The 13,684-nt window shown below is 43.6% G+C and overlaps 1 protein-coding gene across 1 annotated transcript in view; it reads right to left on the bottom strand.

Moving 5' to 3' along the window:
- KLHL25 (kelch like family member 25) overlaps positions 1-7,226 on the bottom strand; it is a 32,064-nt gene extending 24,838 nt beyond the window's left edge. The window contains exon 1 of the mRNA XM_081171162.1: positions 7,040-7,226. The gene's annotated coding sequence lies outside the window, so the exon portion shown is untranslated. The remainder of the gene's footprint in view (positions 1-7,039) is intronic.
- Positions 7,227-13,684: the final 6,458 nt, after the last annotated feature.

The raw sequence follows: 13,684 nt of genomic DNA, 5'->3' as shown, positions 1-13,684 counted from the left end.
CTGGATCAAGTGACTTTTCTTCAAGTTCTCAAAGCTCTTAACCTAGTTCAAGGTCATCTGAACTTTAATTGAGAATCAATCAGAGTCAGTCCATCATCTGAAAAATAAGACTTTAGAGCCATCTTGCCCCAATTTTGGCGACTGTAACCTTGGTTTTAAGAGCCATCTGGTGCCTAGCCTATATAGCTGAGTTTCTAACACTGGAATGGAAAAGAGTTTGTTCCACAATATGACTCCATAGTGGTCCATAGGTTAGGAGACCACAACACCATGCCCTCCCCCTATTTCACTCTGGCCTTTATGAACAGCCTGCCTAATAAATCAAAGGCACCCATCTCCGCCTCTGGAATGAAGGACAAAGGCAGGCTGGCCTTTGGCCGACAAATCAGAATTTAAAGCCTCTGGAAGTTTGCAAAACAGACAAGTTGCAAAAGGACTGCCCAGCATTGGCAGAAAGGGCTCCTTGGCCAGCTGAAGCAGTGCTAATTGTCACTGTGGGGATGTAAACTTGATGAGGAAAGACGCGTTGATGTGATTGTGGTTAAAAGTCAAGTCGGTGGTTGTGGGCTGATGCAACAAGTTGATGCCAAATGCTTCCTAGCAGGCATTCCAGCAGAACGGGGTCCTGTTAGGCAGCATCAGAGCAATTTAATTTACTGTTGGCAAGGGAAAGGAAGAAATGCAACTCTCCATAAACAAGCTTCAACATTTGCACTTCCAGTTCACCTGCCCTTTTCCTACAGTACATCCGGCCAGCAGATTGCCAAGCATCGCTGGCAACAGCTGGAGAGATGCAACCTAAATAAATGCAAGCCTCATCTATTTGGCTTGGGATTGTCCGCAACGACTCAGATCTCCTGTTGCTTGCTGTTGGATTTTTTCCTTGTAGGCTTAAATTCTTGGCTGCTCCTGGTCTCTAATGATGTATTCTACCCTCAGGCAATCTGGTGTGTGATGTGCAATGCTGCACCTTCCGAACCATAAGATTTTCAGTTTTTAATAAAATGCAAGGCGCTAGTCCTCAGGATTGAGGGGATGCATGAATCACAAGGGCTGCCAGTCATCTAAGAACTCTGAAGGTGTACATAGTTCCAACAAGTCATTTCCCCTGGAAGGCAGAAACACAGGTACTGTTGCTTTCTCACGTGTATTTGCTTGCACATCCAGATTTTAGTCAGATGCTTAGATCTGGGCCTTTTCAGCTGTGGCACCATCTCCCAGGGAGCTGCTGCTTTGGTCCCCTTCTCTATTCTGTAGTGTGGTTTTGCCATCATGTGCCCTTACTTTTCTCAGGCCTTTTAAAATACGGTTTTATTCTGTTGCTCTTACACTGTTTTACAGCTTTTGCAGTTTTCACAACTCAGTTTTATTGTTCCATTAGAAAAAAAGGACACGGCAGACATTCTCTGCAAGCTGCCTTCTTCAGGAATACTGGCGGGAAAGATTCACCTCTTTTAAGTTAGTAGATAAGAGATATGGATAAAACAGAGACACATGTCTACATTGTACTCAGGCTGCAGAACTAAATATTTTAGGCCCAAAATCTTGCTCAACTTGGCACAGAGGCTAGATTTTCAAGCACAGAGTATATACCGTTCTGCGGCACGTCCTTAATTGTAGCCTGTCCACACATTTAACCTGGTCCTGTCTATCTTGTTCCACTTGCTCCCGACTCTGATTGTTGCTTAAGAAGTTGATGAACCAGCAAATTGCTTTGGAATTATGGAGATGAGGCTCACAGTTTGTGCTTTAACTAGATCAAAGGAAGCACACTGGTGGAGAGAAGGGAGCTTTTTAGCCAGGGTGGCCCTGGTTCAGACCTCATCTCAGGCAGGAATCCATGGACTGCCTCCAGAAATTGATAGCAGCTCTCATGCTCAAACCCCCCCCCCCGGTGATTTCAATTTTTTAAAAAAGATATTTATTGAAAGTTTTTAAAATATAGCAAAAAATGAAAAATAAACATACAAAAAAATAAACATACAAAATAAAAAACAATTAAAAACACACATTAATTTTCAATAACATAACTTCCATACACTTATTTCCTCAGACCTCCTCACACCTCCCCTCCCTGTATTCCAATTCAGTTTGTTAGTTCAGCAAATCCTTACCATTAAACTTTTACCCATTTGTGGATCTTTTTTTTTCATGTCTCCTAAAGCATTACAGCTGGAAACCACTTAGTTTCTATCCAACATCCTTCTAACATTCATTAATTTTACAATATTTCTTTAAATAGTCTTTAAATTTCTTCCAGCCCCCCCCCCCCCCCGCTGATTTCAGAGTCTTCATGCTCGCTACCTTACAGGATCATTGTAGGGATAACTGAAAAACTATAGCCAAGTGTTAAAAACGCAGCAGTCTCAGTAATACATGCTAATCACAATTTCTTTTTTAAACAACAACAACCTTTGTATCCCATCTTTCAGCTCATGAGCTTATTAGCATACGTATCTCTCCATCCTTCTGCCAACACACCCATTTTATTTGATTTTTTTCAAAGCCATTTATAATATTTTTAAAGATCTCTAAGCAGTATACAATAGAAAAGCAAAGACTGTCATTAAAACAGAAATGGAACAACAACCAAAAAAAAAAACTCCAACAAAGCAGCAGCATCTTATGTTTCATGGAAAGCCTGGACAAAGAGATAAGTTTTCACAAGACAGCTCATAGTTGTTGCCTCAGGTATGGCAGAGGGAAGGGCACACCACAGACCAAGGGTAACAGCTGGAAATGCCCATTTCTGTGTCACTGCCCTATGATATTCTGCAGAGTGCTGTGCCATGAGTAGAATTTCCCTAGATGATCCAAGTCAGTGCTTCCCAAACCTGGGTCTTCAGCTGTTGTTGGACTACAACTCCCATCATCCCTTGCTAGCAGGACCAGTGGCCAGGGATGATGGGAGTTGAAGTCCCAAAAAAAATTGGAACTCCAAGTTTGGGAAATACTGATCTAAGTAATCTTACAGGTCTATACAGGGGCAATGAGTCTTTCAGGCAACCTGGTCCTGAATTGTTGAGGGCTTTATAGGTTAATAACAGGTACCTTAAGCATGGCCTGCTAGCTGATCATCAGCCACTGCAGTTCCTTCAGCACAGGTGTAATATGCACATCCAGGTGTTCCACTTGACAACCTGGCCACAACATCCTATCCAAGCTGCACCTTCCAGACCATTCCCAAGGGAAGCCCCACAAAGTGCCTGCCTTTTCTCTGAGGTACGTTAGGTAGATAGGGGAGGTTCAGCCAGTGAGATTCATGACCAAGTGATGACTTGAACCCTCACCATTACAACACACTGGCTCTTAGTGTGGAGACAATGAAATGTACATGCGCTTATGTACAGAGTTTACAGCTGGATGTTCCGAGCCCATACACACAAGGTTTGTTCCCACGACCAACTAAGTGTGTGTAGTTTGGGGCTGGCATTTGCCACTATGATCCCGTTTCCCTCTCTATATGGGTTCCGTTTATCCAGATTAGTGTTGTTTGTGAAACCATTCCAGGCTGGCTTCAGGTCTGGTCATGGCACTGAAACTACCTTGGTCACCCTGGTTGATGACATTTATCAGGAGAGAGGAGGGAGAAGTGTGAACCTGCTCACCCTCTGTGATCTCTTGGTGGATTTTGATACTGTTGACCACAGTATCCCAGGTTTTGGATTCTACATGCTCTAATGGTGGAGATTGATACCGATGAACCGGACGAATAGACATATGATCAATGGCTTGACAACATGACAATATTAGCAACATGTGCACAAACTGCTTATGGATGCAGACTTTCACTAAATAAATATAATGATATTTGGAATGAGTTTATACAGAATATATTAGGTGGGGTTTATTTATATGTATTAAATGTATTAAGATAATAATCTTTATACTAATGTATGGTAATGTAACTGACTTCCCCCCTTCTTCATTCTCACACTTTCCCCCCTCTTTTTGGTCACTATGTTTTTATAAATGAAAATCTTCTAATGAAATATAAATCACAGAATCATGGGATCTCGTTTGTATCCAGAGGTACCACTATATTGTGTAAACCACCCTGTGACCATTCCTGCTCAGCCAAGAAATTAACAGTGTGACCTTGGGTCAGTCACAGTCTTTCAACCTAACCCTACCTCACAGGGATGTTATGAGGAGAAAATGAGGAGGAAGAGATTCATGTATGCCACCTTGTGCTACTTGGAGAAAAGGTGGTCTATTAATATGATATACCTAGACAGCATCTTAAAAAGCAGAGACATCACCTTGCCAACAAAGGTCCATATAGTTAAAGCTATGGTTTTCCCAGCAGTGATGTATGAAAGTGAGAGCTGGACCATAAAGAAGGCTGATCGCCGAAGAATTGATGCTTTCGATTTATGGTGCTGGAGGAGACTCATGAGAGTCCCATGGACTCCAAGAAGATCAAACCTCTCCATTCTTAAGGAAATCAGCCCTGAGTGCTCACTGGAAGGACAGATCCTGAAGCGGAGGCTCCAATACTTTGGCCACCTCATGAGAAGAGAAGACTCCCTGGAAAAGACCCTGATGTTGGGAAAGATGGAGGGCACAAGGAGAAGGGGACGACAGAGGACAAAATGGTTGGACAGTGTTCTCGAAGCTACCAACATGAGTTTGACCAAACTGTGGGAGGCAGTGGAAGACAGGAGTGCCTGGCATGCTCTGTTCCATGGGGTCACGAAAATTTGGACACGACTAAACAACAGCAAGAAATAGGAGGAAGAAGCTGACATCTCATGCAATCTCCTAATCTGGTGATAAGTGGGAAGGGAGGCAGACTGAGGTTGGTAGCTAAAGGACTAGCCCTCACTGCTTATAGGCTGCCTCCAGGATTGCAAGCAGCAAGCCCCAGTGTTGGGCACACTACTGTAAACAGGATAGGCCTTTGGTCAGATCCAGCAAGACTTGTAGGTGGCAATGATTCTCCAAGGTTTCAAATGTGGTTTTTGTTTTCTTTGCCACTTCTTCTGCAAGAGGTGCTTTCTTATAAACTGGGGGTGTGTCAGAAACTGAACCTGGGCCCATCCCAACACAAGCTGCAGCCCTGTGCTGGAGACAGGAGGGGATTACTGCAATGCATTGTGCACAAGGCTACCCTTAAAAATATATATATATTTGGAAACATCCACTAGTGAAAAATGTAAGAGCCCTGCAGAGGCCTCTGCATGATTTTGCTCTTGTGAGATCTCAGTGGACCCCAAAGCCACCACAGCCTCTTCTCCTCCCTTCTCTTGCAGAGGCATCAAGGGGTACCTGCCTGCCCAAGGGCCCCTAGGATTCCGCTGCCTGAGGCAGCTGCCTCCATTTGCCTCATGGAGGGGCCGGCATTCACCAGTGAAATTTCAGACCTAAGTTAGTCATGTTCATTAACATAAAAAAACTATATTGGAAAATGTACTGTTGAAAAATAAATCAAGATAGCAGGGATAAAGGAAAATTCCTGATGTGAGGGAAGAAGTATGTAAAAAAACAACAATCATAGCCTAAATAGCAAGCAATTCAAACTAAATTAGTCTGAATCAGGTGCTTCTGCATACAATGGCACACAACACACACACAAAGGTTCTCTGGGTGTCACTTTCCAGACAATCATTCTTTTTTTACTAGCATGCATGCCCTCCAAAGCAAGATCCATTGTTTGCTGCTGAATAAGATTATAAACGGCTTGGCTAAGTACTGCAGGAAATGGGGGCTTTTTGCAGTAAACAGCACCCTGTGGTGACCCAAATATCACTTTCAGTGTATTTCTAGCTATATGAAATTAATGAACAAACACATCCAGTTAGCTAAGCTTCCTGCAGTCTTAGTCTCACACACATAATAGTCTGATATAGGTCACACAATATATTCTTTTCTCCCCCACCTCCATGCGCACGTGTGTGTTTTTTATATACATATATATATATAATCTCAGATGGACAACAAAAAAGAATGGTGATCGTGGGTTTTAAAGCTGTGTCTTAGCTCAGCAGACAAAGACGACATCATTCCAGAGTGTCATATACCAGCATCAGCAGGGAAGCTAGGTATTTAATGTAGGGAAGCAGCAATCCGTGACCCTAATTAAGGTCTCCCTGGGCGTTCAAATGCACTCAAGAGAGCAGGAAAGGGTTCTGGAAATAATTATGTTGCAGTCCACATCACCTTCTAAAAGCTGTTCTGTAAAGTCTCCCTTCTCTCAAAACCACAGACACACATTAAAAGACACTCATATGCAGCACGCATCCGTCCACAATAACCCCACATTGATTTTCGGAGTATATTTTAAAACAACCAGCTCAAGAAAAAAGATGGGTGTTAATTCAACAACCGAAAGAAAGCTCAGATCCCATACTGCGAACCGTAGGCTTGTCCTGGTATTATCCTAACCTCATATGCCATCATATAACTATGTAGTAAACAAAGGAGTTCATGTTTTTTAACCCGAATCCGCAAGAAAGCGTTTCCCTTCCAACACCATGACTATATATTAAAAAAGATGTCAATGTTTTTAAGCTAGCATGTATTTAAAAAAAATGTTTCCAGGCCAAAAGGTTTTGCATCAAAAGATAAAATAATCGGGATGGGGGTGAGAATAGAACCCACCTCTAGTTTTGAAACTCAGACAGCAATACTGATTTGGGACGCGTTGCGAGTTGTTTTTTCAAAGCCAGGGTTTTTGCACCTCCTGAACGCGCGCGCTCTCTCTCTCGCCCTCCCTGCCTTTCTGGTTATTCCCAGCATTATTTGCAAATTGCTTAAACCCTGCTCGCAAAACCCTGGTAGGCAGCAACTAGCAGAGCCCTCTCTCCGAACCCCTGACCTCTCGCGCGGGCTCGTCGGAGCTGGATTGTCCAGGCTGGGCTCAAAAGCAACCTGCTCAGAGGTAACAGCAGTGCCCCCACTTGGATCTCGTTTGCATCCAGATCAGCGCTCTGTATGTTAACTTCTCCAGTGCCGACACTTCCCTCCGGTGTGACGCCTCTTCGCCCCCAAGAAGGATGCTTCATAAAAGAGCGCCTATCAAAAGTACAGGACTCACCTTCAAGATCTCTCCAGGATGATGGTTCACTTCGCAGATCACAGTAGATTCCTCCGCTGATTAGCACTCATGCCCTCTCCCCCGCCACTTAAAAGTAACTCATTCACATGATACAATGTAATGGGGAGGGGGGGGTGATCAAAGTAACTAGTTTCCCCAAACAGGAGGTGGAGGTTGCAGCCTACGTGCAAGGCAGCCAATCAGAAGAGGGAGCATTGTGACGAGTGACCCGGCCGCGCCAATCGATGCGTCTCCTGGGAGAGAAAAGGCGAGTGGCTCAGCGCTTTGATTCACCAATCAGATGGCGGGGGAAAGATTCTTGGGTGGAGCTGTAGGATTGGTCTGAAAGTCTCCAAAGGGGCGGGGGGAAAGAAAGTGCAGTACAGTACGGGCTGGTTGTTGTTGTTTTCATTAAAGGTACAGGCGCCTCTAAATTAGAATAAAATATTATCAATGCTGGTTAGAGGGTAACATAAATAGGGGCTTCTATCTTGAGACGGGGAATTTAAATGGCAACATCCCCTTTAAGAAGCAGGTTTTAATTGCGTGTTTTTTATTGCATAATTCAACAGTTTTAGTCAATTTGTGCCCATCTGCAATCAAAACAACCCCTAAACTTAGGAAACTGCATCGACTTGCATCAGTCCCTTATTACACTTGTCTTTTTTCTCTTTTCATCCCTTCCTTCTGTTTCCCACCCCTCACGTTTTATTTATTTGTTTATTTATTACATTTACATCCTGTCTTGCTTCGGAAGAGCTGAATGTGGTATGCACACTCCTCAATTCATCCTCAAAACAACACTGTGCGGTAGGTTATTTTATTATTTATGTCATAAAATTAATATACTGCTTGATTGTTTTTTTAAACACACACACACACACACGTTAAACTAATAAAGTTACAGATAAAAAATATTACGAACAAAAATTTTAAGCATTCAAAAAATAAAATCAACCATAAACTAAAAACAGGTTAAAACACAAATCAATATTCTAAATAGTTGGCTAGACTATATAGGCTAGTCTGAGAGACAGCCCCAGTCCAATGTCATTCAGTGTGTGCTTCATGGCTGAGTGAGGATTTGAACCCTGGTCTCCCAGGTCCTAGTCCAGTGCTCTAGCCACTATACTACACTGTCTCTCTGACAGACTGTCATATATCATGACAATCCTTGTTTTGCCCTTGGCAAAAGTCCCTATTTTTCTGGCACTTGTCCCTGGTAGATTGCTATATAGGCTATATAGGCTAGTCTGAGAGACAGCCCCAGTCCAATGTCATTCAGTGTGTGCTTCATGGCTGAGTGAGGATTTGAACCCTGGTCTCCCAGGTCCTAGTCCAGTGCTCTAGCCACTATACTACACTGTCTCTCTGACAGACTGTCATATATCATGACAATCCTTGTTTTGCCCTTGGCAAAAGTCCCTATTTTTCTGGCACTTGTCCCTGGTAGATTGCAGTGCTTCTATTTCCACTCTATTTCTGTGGGTAAAAAAGGTAAAGGGACCTCTGACCATTAGGTCCAGTCGTGGCCGACTCTGGGGTTGTGGCGCTCATCTCGGTTTATTGGCCGAAGGACCCAGCGTACAGCCATGTGGCCAGCATGACTAAGCCGCTTCTGGCGAACCAGAGCAGTGCACAGAAACGCCGTTTACCTTCCTGCCGGAGCGGTACCTATTTATCTACTTGCACTTTGAGGTGCTTTCGAACTGCTAGGTTGGCAGGAGCAGGGACCAAGCAAATCCCCCTTCGTGGGGATTTGAACCGCCAACCTTCTGATCAGCAAGCCCTAGGCTCTGTGGTTTAACCCACAGCGCCACCCGCGTCCCCTTATTCTGCGGGTGCCTTACTACAATTTTGTCAGAGTAAGTTGCTAGACATGTCATTGTTAGGGTCCTCTCCTTCTCTTATTATTATCATTTATTCAACTCATACACCGCCCTATACCTGGAGGTCTCCGGGCTGTTATTAGCATCATCCAGAAGTTCAGACTCTGAGCCATTGGCAATTTCAGCATTAGATGGAGTTTATTTTTATACCTCACCTTTCAGGTTCCAAATCCTTCCAAGGTGGCTCATGGCAAAATATGAAATAATAATGGTAATAAATATGGCTAAAAGCAATATCAAATACGATGGTGTTAATTAGCTGCCTGCCCTCCCCTTTTCAGATAATTTCTGCCCAACCGCTCCAGTCTAGGAAAGATCCATCGAGGAACATAAATGCAGCAGTTGTTAATTCTGAGAGCAGATTCAATGGACTGCCCCTCAAACAAAACCCTTGCCTCAGCAAACTCTAGCTAACCCAGCCTCCCATCCACATCCATGGATAGGGGGAAATTTATAGCGGCTGTCTGCAGAGAAAGCCAACTAAGGAAATAGCTGCAAACCTTTCAGAAAAGAGCCTTGTCTCCGAAGGGGCTTTCTTGCCCCATGATGAGTAGATACACCCTGGTGCAGCTCTTGGACTTCAGCATCGCTGCCCGTTTTTTGCACCAGTAAGACAGAGCGCAGGGTAATAAAGCCCATCAGATTCACTTAACCGTGAGCTGTTTGCTCTTTGCCATCTCCGAAAGGCTTCCTCAGGCGGCACTGTTAGGACAAAAGATTGCCCAACAGCAATTTTAAGAAGCATGGAGATGCTGATGAGACGTTTAGCCCTGAGTGCCTATTTGCAACTGTTCCCAGGACTGCGTTTGGAGTGCATAATTCTCAAGGGAGCAGCCTTGTCAGTTTGAAAAGCTGCCTTGCATTAGGGGCCAGTCGGTTTTCCTTCTAGGCGAAATGAAATGTCAATTATCCCTTCTCATCGTGAGCAGCAACAACAGCACCTGATGATGTGGCCATATGTGTTACAGAAGGTGGGGGAGACCTCTAGATATTGCTGGACTCCATCTCCAATCATCTCAGACCACTGGCTAGGCTGGCTGGGACTGGGGGCAGCTGGAAACCACAGCAATTTAAAAAGATCCTGTTGAATCAAGCCAGTGGCTCATCTAGTCCAACATCCCATTCTCACAGTGGCCAACCAGATGACTGTGAGAAGCCTTCAAGCAGGACCTGAGCCCAAGAGCATTCTCCCCTCCTGTGGCCTCCAGCAACGGGTATTCAGAGGCATACTGCCTCCATCACTTGAGAAATCACATAGCCATTAGGTTGAGTAGCCATTTATAGCCTTCTCCTCCGTGAATTTGTCTAAACCTATTTTAAACCCATCCAAGTTGGTGGCCATCACTTCCTCCTGTGAGAGTGAGTTCCATAAGTTAACTATGCACTACATAAATAAATAAGGGACGCAGGTGGCGCTGTGGGTTAAACCACAGAGCCTAGGACTTGCTGATCAGAAGGTAGGTGGTTCGAATCCCCGCAATGGGGCGATTAGAAAGGAATTGGACTTAAAAATTTACCTTAATTTGGTACTGAAACGGGAAGGTCTAAACAAGAAGTCAGCCTTCCGTTTCCTTGTAGTCAGAAGAAAGCAAAGACAACATAAACCAGAGCTTAGAAAATTACTTTTAAAGGATTGGTTTTCACCATCTAAAAGCGTTGAACCCCCCTTCGGTAGCAGGAGAAGAAGGGGGATCTTTTTTGGACTGTTTAAACCTGCAGAAGTGAGTTTAAAGTAAAGTAACTTTCCACCGTCCTGACCCTGGAGCGGGGTGTCAGAATTGACGTTTTGAAGCTCATTGACCAGAGACAAATGTTTTTGACAGATAGTTAAAAGAAGAGTAACATTGTGATTCCACTGTTTCCTTTCGCATTTTAAAGGAACAAATATTGACAAAATATATTTAAAAAAGAAACTTTGTTGCTATTGTTCTTAAAAGAAAGAACAACCAGAAGTTTCCCCCTAGAGGGGGACTGTGAAACTGTAACCAATTCTAGGGAGCTTGCAGCTGTCAGATTACAACCGTGGGAAAGGATTTGTGACCTTGCAGGACAATGTTTTCAGAAGCACTGTTGGGTGCTTTCTGTAAAATAAATGCCCTGTTGGGTCAGTTAAGTCAGAAGATGGATTTGATGACTAATGCGGCCAGAACATTTGAACAGGTAGTGGGAAATTATACGGAGCCCACCCAGGAACTTAAACAGGAGTGTGTCCTGACAGAGCAGATGATAGAAGAGGATGTTGCAGAATCTTGGGTGCCAGAGATGGGGGGACTTTTGGCCCAGCAGGAAAATGAGCCTTTGGATTTGACAAATGAACTTGGAAAAAACCAGATTTGGAAAGACAAAGTTTGGATTGATTTAGAAATGGGGGGTTGGACTGACCCCCCTATGCAGGGAAATTTGGACTTTCCGAGTCTGGCAATGGGCCGTCAGAGGTTTGAAGCTGTTGGGACTTCCAATTTTGGAGGGAATTTGAAACATGTCTTAAAATACCACATGGAGTCTAGTCTGGACTATGGGAAAGGGGCTGATTTGTTGAAAAGGGTCAAAAACACTACCAAGCTGGAGTTCCCACGAGTGAAAGGAAAATATGAAGAACTGCGGAAGGGACATGGAAGAGATTTGAAGGCCTCGGATATAAGATCACCAGGTTAATGTGCCAGACTAATGGGATAAAAAGGACTGACAATCCCGGGACCGGGGGGAGGGGACGCTGGAAGAAGATTGGATTGTTTTTATTCTCTTTTTTATCATTAGAAATGTTTTTATGAACGTTGGAAAAATGTTGAAATGAAATTACTTGGCTCTTGTAAAAATGTTTAAAGAATTAGGTAAAAAGGTAATGGTTATGAGAAGCTGGTATAAATAAGATTTAAGTCTTAAGTTTTAAGGTTTTTTATAAGATAAGATGAAAATAGAGTAAGGTAATGTAATGACAGAATATTATGAATTATGGAAAGGATTTGCTGTGACAATTATTAATCAAGATACAAGAGATGGGAGGAGGAGGAGGTCATGGAAAGAAGGTAATGAAAGTGGAGAATTTGAAAATGATGGTTTTATTTTTTCTTTTTCTTTTCTATTTTTGTCTTTTTTCTTTGTATTTTTTTTAAAAATTCTTTTTTCAATAAATATCATTTAAAAAAAAAGAATGTCAAACTGCGTTGGCTGTGTTTCGAAGTAGCCCAGATGCATTTCTGTTTCTGCCCATTCCAGGAAGCAGAACACCAAGATGGGGTTGTCATGAAATCTGTTCAGGATGTCATCAAAGAGAGTAGATATCAAAAAGGCATCCAGGCCCTTGACTTGCATATTGTTACGGGCCACTCCAATCTCTGCTGAATGGTGAGAGATTCCAGGGGTCTTCCTTTAGAAAAACGAGGCACAGCGGAGACCGTAGTGTCTTTAAGATATATGGTTTTATTTACATATATATGCATCTTAGCCTTGCTGGAGGGAATACAGAACAGTACACCCCAAGTTTGTCTCTTGTTGCTTCTCCCATAGCTTCAGCAAGTTCGGGTCCAGAGCAGAAGCCAGCTCCCCACTCTCTGGGTACAGCCTCTCCCAGGCAGCCCACATGGAGTTCTGCCTCGCACTCCCTTCTCACACTTTCCAAAAACCACATGCAGAAGGGCACTTTCCCCCTGTGGTGACATCATGCCCCTTGTACCCTTGGCAACCTGCCCCTCCCAACTCTTTTGTCTCTGTCCATTACTCAGGGCAGGGGGAACAACAATATTTGCTTTGTCAGTCATTCTTAATGGCCCATTACTCTGCTCTCTTTGTTTCTTAATGGCACTTCTATCAGGCAATCTCCTGAACAGGGAAACTGGTATAGCCTGTATTTTTACACTACACCTGGCATCTTCTCTTAATACTCCAGATATTAGCTAAATACTAACATTTACTAAATTCAACAGTTTAAGCAGATCTGCCCTCCCTTCAATTCATAACATCATCCTGTAAGCATTCAAATACAGTGGTACCTTGGGTTACATACGCTTCAGGTTACATACACTTCAGGTTACAGACTCCACTAACCCAGAAATAGTACCTCAGGTTAAGAACTATGCTTCAGGATGAGAACAGAAATTGTGCTCCAGCGATGCGGTGGCAGCAGGAGGCCCCATTAGCTAAAGTGGTGCTTCGGGTTAAGAACAGTTTCAGGTTAAGAACAGACCTCTGGAACAAATTAAGTACTTAACCCGAGGTACCACTGTACTGGAACAATGGGCCTCCCCAGCCTTGACCTTGCTGCCTTGCCCCTGCACTGTCCAGGTTACTGGCAGTGATGCTGCTGTTGAGAGGACAGCTCCACCCCACTGCCTCACCACCTCAGGACAAAGGCAGGCACAACAAAGCACTGAGTTGCCAACTTTAAATGGCATTTCTCCTCCGCCTCCATGGCTGCAAGCACATTGCCATTAAATATAGAACCAGGAGCACACTTTCACATGCAAAATGACTGAGAAGGCACAACAGATGGCACTGGAGATGGAAATCTGCATCTGCTCTCTGTAAGAGCTGCTAATGGGGAACTAATTAGGCATTCACAAGGAGTGTTCCCCCTTGACTTTGGGACAATGGCCATGTTTATATGATGGGGGAGAGCCTCTAAGGAGGATGTTGAAAGTAATCAAAGATTGACATTGTGTTTGTGCCAAATCACACTGATAGCTTAAGACTAGCGACTGCATTGCTTTGAAATGCATCCAGTCTTCCCACGCAACACAAATGAGGTTTATTTTATTCT

Source organism: Podarcis bocagei (genome assembly GCF_964188305.1).
Source record: "Podarcis bocagei genome assembly, chromosome: 14".
NCBI classification, from domain to species: domain Eukaryota; kingdom Metazoa; phylum Chordata; class Lepidosauria; order Squamata; family Lacertidae; genus Podarcis; species Podarcis bocagei.
This window is presented reverse-complemented; position numbering and strand designations above follow the sequence as displayed.